Raw genomic sequence first — 12017 nt, forward strand, 5'->3', positions numbered from 1 at the left:
AGTGTTGCCTTCCCCAGTACATGGGACCAGCCCTCATTGTTCTTGCTGCCTCTGCACTGCCCATGCCCCACCTGGAATATTGTTTTCAGGGGTGGGGCAGGGCCACTCCTGCCACCCTACTGGGCAGGACCTGCAGGTTTGGGGCTGCAGCTGCAACTGCTTCTGCACTGGCCAGTGATGTCATCAGCTAGTATTTTGCTGGGTTCAGTGGCAACTGTTATGCTAGGGATGTGGTTTCTGGGGTGAGCTGCCCTGCCTCCAGTGGCATACAGCATCCCTGGAGTCCCGTGGTCAGGTGAGTAATGCTTGCACTCATCTAGGGCATGGGTTCTTACCATGGGTGCAGTCTGGACCAGCTGATGTTATCAGCTCTTGACATATAATCTTTGTAGAAATGCCGTGCTGAATAATTTAGTTTTGCATAGGTTGTAGAATGACAGAAGAGTAGACGCTGTCCTGATCTCATCAGGCAGGCCATTCTATGTGGGGCGGGGGGGGGGGGACACAGAGAATGCACACGAGCCTGCCATTGTGACTCTCGCCCATTTGCAGGGTGACACTTGCAGTAGGCCCTGATCAGATGAGAGAAGTTGTCATGGTGGAGCGTAGGAAAAGAGACAGTCCTGCAGATATGAGGGTCCAGGGCTATGAAGGGCATTCTGTGTGATAGCCAGTACCTGGTATCTGATGGGCAGCCAATTGAGTGACTGCAGAATGGGAATAATATGCATCCCAGGGATGTGCAAAATGAAACAAATGAACCGGAAATTGTTGATTCATTCATTGAGTTGGCTTCCAAAATGGCAAACAAAGAAACCAAATTATAATGAGAACCCCTCCACACATCAAAAAGTTTGTGTGTTTCATTTTGCTTCTTATATTTTGCAGCACCAGCAGGAAGGCAGGCACTGGGCCAGTACTGCAGAATCTTGTTTTGCTTAACACAATTCACCAATTGGACCCCAATGTTATTAATTAACTCTGTTGGTGAGCAAAGGGAACGTGCACAATAAGCATGAGTGCATCTTTTCTTTTTTCTTTTTTTCTTTGGTGCTGCCTAAGCAATGACATTGTCTCTTCTTAAGGGGAGACCGCTCCCTGCCTATCAGCGTTGGAAATATTTGGAAGGGGGACATGCATGTAATGATTTTAAGTGTGTGTGTGTATTTAAATACTTGGTGTGGTACAGATGAAGAGTGGGGGTGAAAGAGAGGGATGAATAAATGAAATGATTGGTTGATGACTGAGAGTGTGGGCAGAGTGAACTACAGTTTTTAGTTACTGAGTGGAGAGAAAAGATTCAGTCTGGGTAAAGCAGGCAAGCTGTGTGCAGCCCGAGGGAATTCTCATTCTAGTTAATTTAGGCAACCTGTGTGGAAGCCTGTGAGAGAACATTCGTTATGTCTAAAGCAGGCAAACTGTGTGTGTCTGAGTGAATGATTGATCTATGAGCCAAGCTACAAGTGACGCCTGACACAAGTTGGACACTTGTCAGCTTCCCTCAAGTTTTGATGGGAAATGTAGGCATCCTGGTCTTGCAGCTGTAATGGAGAACCAAGCTGTAAAACCAGGATGCCTACATTTCCCATCAAAACTTGAGGGAAGCTGACAAGTGTCCAACCTGTGTAAGGCGTCTCTTGTAGCTTGGCTCTATCTGAAGCAGGCAAACTGTGTGTGTGCCTGTGAGAGAAAGTTTATGTATATCTCTGTGACTGAGCCTATGTAAAGAAACTTTAAGAACTGAGAACTATCTTTGAAACCATCAGGCTTAAGTAATAGATATGCTTCTTGTAAAAAAAGTTTATTTTTCTTTTTTTTTTAACCCAGGGTGTCTGTCATTCCTATATATCCCATTCCTATCCTCGGGGCCACATAGTCCCATGAAGGAGTCTGACACTTGGGCATGTTATTAAAAGGGAAATTTAAAATATTTATTTTGGAATATAATTCCTGGTGGCAGCAGTCGACCCAGTGGGTGTAAGAAGAGGGTTAAAGGAAAAATCTAACGGAAAAAGAAAGGGGCTTGTAACAGTGCACCTTGGTGGGATTGTTTTGCAGTGCTACCCAGGCACCAGTCTCTTTCTCAGGGCACTTGGAAGTTTGGTTGCTGTGAGGAAAAGGCTGTGTGTGTGTGCATGTGTGTGCGCACGCAAGTTGTATATCTAATCATTCGAACTTGATAAAAGCCCTGGAAGACTTCAATCATAGGCTGCAATTCTGAAGACCCTTCCATGTGAGTAAGCTCTATTGAATAACATGCGACTTACATCTGAGTAGACAAAGAAATTATCCACATCAAGCTCAAGTCATGCTCTACCAGCCATTTGCCTACTTAGCCCTATCAAAAACGATCCTGCCCTCTCACAGCAGGTCTGTTGTTTGTGTGTGTATAACTGAGGGAAAACTCAGTGGCTCAATGGTTTAGAGGAAGAGGAACTAAAGGCCGATGCATATTTTTTGTTGCCAGTGAAAATAACTGCTCCAGAGTCTCATTTCCCCACCCCCCAGAAGAACAGTGTGCGATTGTGCCACTGACGCTTGCCTTTCCCAAGCATTCTTCAGGGTCCATAAACACCAAACTGCTCTCAAACGTGGGAGATTGATGGATTAAAAAGAGAAGTGTGTTCTATGTAATTTTGGTGCCATTAAGTGGAAAAACAGCAGCCCCAAATAAGCTCTCATTGCAAAGAATGGGGCTAAAACTCGTGATAATATAAATAAATAAATGGATTAGATGCGAACTGGCAACGCCTCACCCAGAAAAAAAAACCCAAGAACATAATTTGTTTGGAAATCCCAGATTCAAAACTAAAACAGAATTTTTTTCAGTGCACAGCTCTAATGCATACTCTACTGAGCTACTGATAATAACTGAGCCGCGGTATTCTGCATTACATATCCACGTTGACTTCGAGGGGAGACCAAAGTGTATTACACTAGTCTAGTCTCTATGCTACCATGGCATGGATCTAAATTGCCAGATTGGTGAATAAATGTAGGGGGAGCATCATCCAGATTAAACTAAGCTACAGGAAAGCCTTTTTTTTTTTTGCAAATGCTTTAACTTGCTTCTCTAGCAGTAACTTCCAGCATAGCCCTTAAGGTCTTAACAAGGAGCTCTTTCGCACTCAAGTTTAGAAGTGATTGATCTGAGCAGTCAGCCCTATAGCCTTTGCACCAGCTTGGAACCGTCCCTTTTTACACTCTCTCCTCCTGATTTGGTCTCATGTTCTCTGCTGCATTTTATATTCACTTGTTCTACTGCGAGCTTTGTGGGCTACTGGATACACATCACTTTTTTTTAAAGTTTGAGCGCACATGGTAAGACTAAGAATCTCCACTCTCTGTGTGCTGCCATTTCGAACCCTAACTGTTGAAAGTTTGAGTCTTTTTACTTAGAAGACAGCACAAGAGCAGCTGCACTGAGATTAACACCAATCCTTTCACCCCCCACTGCCTACTATTCACAGAATGATCTTCCTTCTCCCCGTCTGCCTTTTTTTACTGTTCTCTGCAACCAGAGAAGAGCAATAAAAGAAAGCTGGTTCTACACAGGGAAGGCTGCAAGACAGAAATGTGTGTGTGTTGGAGGGGGAACCACTCCATTTAGCCAGGTCCCAACTGAACGCTTAAAAAGAAAATAATCTTCTTAGGTTTGTGTTGGGGAAAGATTCCATCTCCACGACTGCTAAATGCCCACAATTCTGCTTTAAAGTGCTTGATGCCTCAACGATACTACCCTTCAGAAGCAGTAAAAAAATCAGATGGGGAGATGAGAAGGGAAGAGGCAGAGCCAGCACCACCTCTGCTCATCTGGGAAGGAAGCAGAGGAGGCGAGCGATGGACACAGCTGAGCTGCTACTTGGTGCAACGGTTGCTGCCCATTGGCAAAAGAAGCATTAGGAGAGCTGCCGAAGTGGGTGTGTTTAAATCTGCTCTAGCCTATCAACTTGCAATAGGAAAGGAAAGGGGGGGGAAGAGCGGCAAACATTTTACACTTACTTTTACCAACGCAAGCGCGAGTCAGCATCTGAGGCAAAAAAAAGTCGGGATATGTCCATAGTCAGATACCCCAGGGAAAAGCTAACATAGCCTGGAGCAGCATCACATGACTAGCTCGGAAGTGTAAAAGAAAGACATGGGATGCGAAACGGTATTGAACACGCTGTAAAAACTGAATGCGAAAAACTTATTAAGCAAGTACCAGCTGAATCCCATTAGCAATGGGAAGTGCAGTGTCCTTCAAGAATGCCACCTTCCTAACCAACAATAATAACAAGAACAACATTAGATTTATATACCGCCCTTCAGGACAACTTAATGCCCACTCAGAGTGGTTTACAAGGTATGCTATTATTATCCTCACAACAACCACCCTGTGAGGTGGGTGAGGCTGAGAGAGCTCCAGAGAGCCATGACTAGCCCAAGGTCACCCAGCTGGCTTCAAGTGGAGAAGCGGGAAATCAAACCTGGCTCTCCAAATTAGAGTCCCGCACTCTTAACCACTACACCAAACTGGCTCTCAATGTTATTTCTGTCTTGTCAGGATTTAGCTTCAATTTGTTCACTCTTAGCTATTTAACCATGGTAACTGGCTCAAAATGGCCTATAAATAGACCAGACAATGTATGAGACATTTCTTCTGACTGACCTGTGTTACAACTCGCATCCATATCACAACATACTCACAAAATTTTATCATGAAAAACTTTGCAACATATCACAGCTAATTGCTCCTGAGACAATAAAGACTCAGTTTTCAGAGTCACTTGATACTGAGATACTTTTCACAACTGAAATGGTCATGAACTAGCTGGTGCAATGGTAGCAGAGAAGTAACATTTCTTTGCTGTTGTCACTGCCTCTTCTTAGGTCTTCCAACGGCCTCTTATAGCACATTCTGTAATTATGGGCTTTCTGCCAGCATTGTTTTAGACATCTCTTAGCTCACTTCAGGTCACTCTGATGTTTGGGTTCCGCCCCACGGAGAGAAGAGGTCGATGAGGAGTGTAGCTTTAAGGAGCGTCATGTTCCAAACTCCAACCACAGCCTCAACTTTTGAAGGAATCACATCATCAAAATAATGAGTTTGATGTTGAAAATAATTGTTCTTATTTTATTTTTATTTTCTTATTGTCCTTATTTTAAATGGCTGGTGCTCTCTTTTTTTCTTTTCTTCAATAGACATAGTGCTCTTGGTCCATCCATCATTGTATTATCACAGCAGTGATCACAACAGTGATCTCAGAGAACATGCTCCGTCAAAAGGTATGAAAAGATACTTGATTTCTTCTGCTCCATCAGGCCCTTGAATTTGAAACTAAAGGGAAGAATTAAGAATAAGTTTAATTCTTTTTGGAATTAAACTTTAATTCCTTTCCAGCTATGGGCTGGAGAAGGAATACCCATCCCCAGAAACTCTGCCACCGCCTAGCTGCCACATGTTAGGGATATACAAAAATGACCTGTTCTATTTCTTTTTTTTTTGGTTTGTATGTTGTTGTTAATCTGTGTGTATTTTAAAAAATTTCATCTGGCACTTAGCCAGAGAAGGGGGGGAATGGTCATGCTGGTGGAAAACCAGCCATTGGCAACTAGCACACAAGTAGCCCCCTTGAAATGACTGTGATTTCAGCCTGCGTAAGTGGGAGCAACGATTACAGCCTCAAGTTGGAGCTTAAAGGTCCAAGAATGACAGCATATTTAATGAGCGGTAATGCACATTAGGCCACATTGGAAAAGCTGAAAGTGGCTGGCTAATTACCACACATCCTGCTTCTTCTGTGCACTGCATTTAGCAATGCTATGGTGGCGGCGTAGCACCTGACTGTAGCCCAAGCCAATTACCAAAGACAATTTCATGCATGGGTAGTACTGATCCTCTCCTCCCCCCTTTCCCTCCATATATTTAAACCAGAAGCAATGCTTCTTTTTTTCTCTTTTTGAACCACCCCTAAGTGAGATTAATAAACGAACACAGAGACTTAGCGCTCCTTTATAGGCTCTTTGGTTCGTTTTATGTCTTTTTGTTTCAGCAAGGTTACAGAAATGGAAGGCTTGTCCGAGACGTTATTGCTAAATAAGCTTAAGAAATATTGTGCTGTTCAAAAATAAGGGGTGTGAGGAGTTCAAAAGGAGGGAGCTATGTTTTATTATCAAACATAAGTAAAAGCCTGCCTACGGAACATAACGGGGAGAATGCTGCACCAGCTACAGTATGCTAAAGGAGGCATTTATTTCAATTGGGCTTAATGATAAAAAAAAGACCTTTGTCTGATCCAGTAACAGAGTCAGACATGGAAATAGGCTTTTGCTTATGCAACCAATTCAGGTGCAGAAATATTGCCCAAGCTTAACCTGGCCCATGTGAACTGGCTGGATGAGCACCTTGGAGGCAGATCGGGATGTACTTTCCAATTCAGTGCCGTTAGTCGCACTGCTAATGGTTTTTTAAGGGTTACAGTGGATGAGACACTGGGAGATCTGGCCCCAGATGTTCCCAGTGGATTTTGAAAAGTAAACGCAGACTTGATTTCAAGGGGCTTAGACTGGAGTAACTCTGCTTAGGATTGCACTGGTAGTGTTGCGAAAAAAGGGCAAAGGACATTACTCCGTCTCTACCAGCACAGTTGCACTTTACAAAACTTGACCGTCAAAGCAAATAGAGTTATTAGCCTTGGAAAGAAAACCAGGGTGTGTTTTGTCCCTTAACGATAGCACGGGGGAGGTAGATTTCTACAAGCAAAACCACTAGGAAATGGAAGGGTTAAGCCTTCCTGTGAGGCCCTGATCCAAAGCGGGTGTGCAAAGCTGCCATTTCCATCTTTATCTTTTCATGTCCTTGAAGCACTAGTCGGGATAATATTGATCTGGCATACTATGGAGAACTTTTGCCTCAGCATTTCACTAACCCAGACATTACTGCTTCCAGGGAACTGTTCTATCAACAGAGTTCAAAATCAAAATTCATCTGCAGCAAATCAGCTTCAAATGTGAGCACAAGTCACCATCCTCTATCGCCTCCATATGCAGAGTAGTGTGGAGAACAGCCCCACAGAAGGCAATCAGGGAGGGTTCCCAACTCCAGTGTGGCAAATTCCTGGAGATTTGGGGAGGATAGAGCTTGAGAAGTACAGGGAGTTCAGTAGGATTGCCAAATCCAGACTGGGAAATGCCCAGAGATTGAGAAGCAGCACCTGGGAAGGGATGGGATGTGATGCCATAGAATCTACCCTCCAAAGCCACCATTTCCTCCAGAGAAACTGACATCTAGAGCCTGCAGATCTGTTGTAATACCAGAAGAACACCAGGCCTCATCTGGAGGTTAGCAACCCTCCCACTAGGACACCTTTGAGCTGAACGGCTGTTGCCTTGTGAGATGTGCAGTGCTGCAATAAGGCCATTCATGCCAAGGTAAGACTTATCCGTACCTCCCCTGCTGGCATTCATAAGCTGATTCTTCTATAGTCCTCACTCAGGCATTGTATAACTGCATTCCTATTCTTCATGGGGGTACTGTGTGCTGATAGCGGTCCTGGGGAAAACATAAATCTTCCCACTGGTTTATCAATATTCTCTACTCTGACTGGTAGTTGTGGTCTTTCACATGATCTATTACTTGATCCTTTTAGCTAGATAGGGTTGCCAGGTTCCCTTCTCCTCCTGGTGCGGGGGGTGGGGTGGACATGATACTCACTTGTTTTAAGATCTTTGTGTGTGTGTGGCATGTACGAACCCCAGCACCACCATGCCAAGGTCACTTCCGGGAGCGACATCATCACACCGGCTGCAGGAATACTCCCACATCTCACTCTAGACGATTCTTTAAGAATCTGCCTCAAGCGAAGTGCAGGTGAATTCCAGCAGCCAGCTCAATGATGTCACTCCTGGAAGTGATGTTGTCATGCCCTGCCTGTTGCAGACTTGACAGGGAGGTGTTGACAGGACTCTTTCGAGGCGGAGCAGAGGTCCATCAGTGGCTATTAGCCACAGGAGATAGATGGTATTCTCTTTGTGGGGAGGTGGTGCTCTGTTGTCTTGGTGCTGGAAGGAAGGCAGTGGGAGGGCTTCTGGTGTCCTGGCCTCACTGACAGTCCTTTAGATGGCACTGGATTTCTAGCCACTGTGTGTGACAGAATGTTGGACTGGATGGGCCACTGGCCTGATCCAACATGGCTTTGCTTATGTTCTTATGTTCTTATGTGTTTTGCCGCCTAGACCTGTTCCCCACGCCTTTCACTACTGCTGGCCAGGTGAGTGGTGGCAGGGGGCAGAGGCTGGGAGTGAAGGATCCTTCAACCTCTTCCAGGGGACTGGCAGCCCTAGCTGGAGATGCCAGGGATAGAACCTGACGCCCTGTGTGTGCCAAGCAGAGGCTCTGTCACTGAGCTATGTCGGGGAGACTGTGCCTGCAGAATATTTGTAGAAGGGTCTGCCCAGCCCGAACACTGCACAACTAGTAGTAATGGCTTAGCCGGGGTAGGGAAGGTTTTCATACAGGGTGCCTCTCTACACTATTCTGTATATGTGCACTGCATAAAATTGTGCCATTATTTGAAATGCTGGAAATTATTTTTTTTTCTAATTTACTACATAATCATCATGAATAATTTGTCTGATATTTAGGAAGCTGTATCTTATTAATTCTCTAATGAAGAGACATTTTATATAAGAAAAGGGATAGTATACTGACTGGATGTGTAACTCGCATCAGCAAAGTCAAACTTCATATTCATTTAGCTGATGGAACTGCTTAATGAACTAAGAAAACATGAACTAGAAGTAATCAGACTAATGAGGTTAGAATCCACACAAACGTTCAAAAGCTGTTCACTGCATTTGAAGTTTTGCTGATGTGTACAAATCTTAAGAATGCAGTGGGTGAATTAGTTAAGATCAGCTTTGCTCCTCCGCCACCATAGACATCCATGCAAAAGCATTGCACCAATGTATGTGCAAACTTGCAGCTAGATTCAGTTATATTTTCCCCTTTTATTTAAATATCTATAACTTGCATTTCTCCTTAGTAGAGACAAGAAGCCTTGATATAATAAGATAAACAAACAACCAGCAACAGGGAAAAAAATCTACTGCAACTCCAATACCTGTCCAGGATCATTTAAAGCTAATAACCAAGGACCAACAATCCTTTGTCTCTTGCTTTGCATTTGTCGCCAAAAGGCTCAAACCTCTAAAAATATCCAGGTTTTAATGCCTGAAACAGACATTCCAAGATTCTCCTCACCGTTACCAGCTGTGCTTCAGAATTGACCAGCAACCTCTCCAAGATAGTGAGGGACGTAAACAGGGCCCATGTTCTAGGACTGACAGAGCTATGTTTGGATGAGGGAGTATTAAGAGCAAATCTTTTCTGTGCCCAAAAGGTATCAGATAGGGGTGTGTGATTTGGGTTTCTGATTTGGGTAAAGTAGCCGAATCAGACCCGATTTGCAATTATTTGGGATTTCTGAATCTGGGCCCAATTCAGAAACCCCAAATCAAAGCTTCCTTGTCAAGGGGTTTAAATGCCCCTTTCCAAGGCATTGCAAGCCCAATCAGCAAGCCCAATCAGCTGATTGCAAGCCCAATCAGCTTTGCAGCAGCACGGAAAGGAGCCTTTAAACCCCAGGATCAGCTGCTTGGCTGGAGAGATCCCCGCCAAGCAGCTGATCCAGCTGGCAGGGGTTTAAATGCCCCTTTCAGTGCTGCTGCGAAGCAGCACCAGCTTTTGTACATGCAAACTCATACCCTCAATTGTCTGATACCCCACCTTTCTCCCCACTGGAGACCTGAGGTTGCTTAAACTTCTCCTCTCCTCCATTTTATTCTCACAAGGCCACCCCAAGAGCTTCCATCACAGAAAGAGGAGTTGAACATAGTTTTCCCAGATTCTGGTCCAACAGTCTAGCTACTACAACACTCTAGGTCTCTGCATCATGACATTCACTAGAATTTGTCCTTTAGTTTATCCTATCTTATGATTGTTGTAAGAATGATTTGGAGAAAGGAAAGGAACCATTAATGTTGTTTTGTCCTCCTTGGAGGAAGGGTAGGATAAAAAGGCATTGAATATATATAAAAACTGCGGGCAGGAAAGCAGCCTTGAAGAAGGTATAGAGGAGAAACCTGTTTCAGCCTTGCACACGGCAAAGAACATAGAAGGAAAAAAGAGTATTTTTTTTCTTGCTATATAGAGATTTGTTTCTTGTTGTGGGACTCTGACACTCATCTTCTTTACCTCTTCCAGATTCTGCTCCTATCAAGCTGGTTACACAAGACCCAAGCAGTTAACAAAATGATCTAGGAGGCAGTGATTGAGGCTCCTACTTATACTGCCCACCACAAAACGAGTCCAGACCTTACATTCAGTGCGAGTCTCTTGTGGGTAATGTTGCCAACAGGACACTGAATCTATTTGGAGCCACAATTGCTTGTGCTGCTACTGATGCCAATTCCAATTTTATGACAAGAGAAAAAACCTTTGTTAGTCACCATCCGTCAATATATACCAAACCTTCGTATGCCCCCACTGATACCATTTTCTGGAATTCCGTAATACATTTTAAAGAGATGTGAAAGACGGGAGATGGACAGCTCTTGTCATTTGTTGTGATGGGAGTTCTATATATAAGTTCTCATTCGCCATGTGAAAAATACATCTCTTAGGTTTCTTGAATCACATCACTCCTCTTCAATACAACAAACTAGGCCAACTACTCATTTATTCTACAGAGCTTTTCCTATCAGTAAATCACGTCTTTTTTTTCTGCCCAACTATGCTCAGCCACTTATCCGATCCATCCTTGTTACATTTGGGTTATTTCCACTATGAAAACAGGCAGCGCAACATTTCATGGAGGGTGAAAAGATAATATTTTACTATAATATGATGACTTTCCAAAACGGCACCCTTCTAGTTTTTATAATATACTATTACATTTAACAAGGTTGCTTTCATTTCACGCTTAGGGATGAAAGGTGCTATATACAAAATGGAAAGTATTATTAAGATATGAATAAAGAGGTATGTCTTTTTGGAATACATACAGGCTGCCGGGGAGGCCTCTGTTTTAATGAATGGCTGAGGGAAGAAATGATGACGAAAATAATCACAACAAAACTCAGATTTCATAACTGAAAATAAGTGCAATTATCTTCATTGTCTGGGGACAGAAAAATATTCAGATAATCGGCAGTTCAATGGACAGAAACTCCATTCTCATGAACCAGATGGACATGAAAGGAAATCATATTATTTTACTTATTTTTTAAATGTATCTTCTGGATTTACAGTCTCACTAGGAACCTTAAAGCCACTTGCAAAAAAAAAAAAAAAAGCTCTGCATTAAAATCATAGTATGAAATAAAACCTAAAACCATCCTAAAACCAGCACAATATACTTCAAAATTTACATAAAAGCAGCAGAGTAAAGTATTCATCCAGAACATGCCTCAAAGCTTTTCAGAAACTGTACATTCCTAACTGCTTTTCTAAAACAAAATAGGGAACAAAGAAAAAGGACAAGGTGGGTCTCCGTAGGAAGGACATTCAACATGGTGAGCGTATGAACATATGAAGCTGTCATAAGCTGAGTCATTCCATTGGTCTATCATGGTCAGTATTGTCTACTCAGACTGGCACTTGCTCTGCAGAGTGTTTCATATTGCCTAATGCGATTTGTACTGTCTACTCAGACTGGAACCAGCTATCCAGGGTCTCAGGTTAAGGTCGTTCATATCACCTGCTATATGATCCTTGTTACCTGAAGATGCCAGGGATTGAACCAAAATGTGCCAGGATGTCTCCCAATATAAGTCTTATTCTTTGATACTATAAACGATGATGGTGCAAGATGGTCCACCATCAACAGCCACTGAGGGCAATTTGAAAAGGTTTTCACACATTTAGTTTACAAAGCAATAGAATAAACTGTTAAAGAGTCAGTGCAGTTGCTTCTCAGATGTAACAGAGGTTGAAATTTATTTCCTTGGTTTCTACAGATATCTGCATTTCAAGA

The sequence above is a fragment of the Eublepharis macularius genome, chromosome 8, assembly GCF_028583425.1.
Source record: "Eublepharis macularius isolate TG4126 chromosome 8, MPM_Emac_v1.0, whole genome shotgun sequence".
Taxonomy (NCBI): Eukaryota; Metazoa; Chordata; class Lepidosauria; order Squamata; family Eublepharidae; genus Eublepharis; species Eublepharis macularius.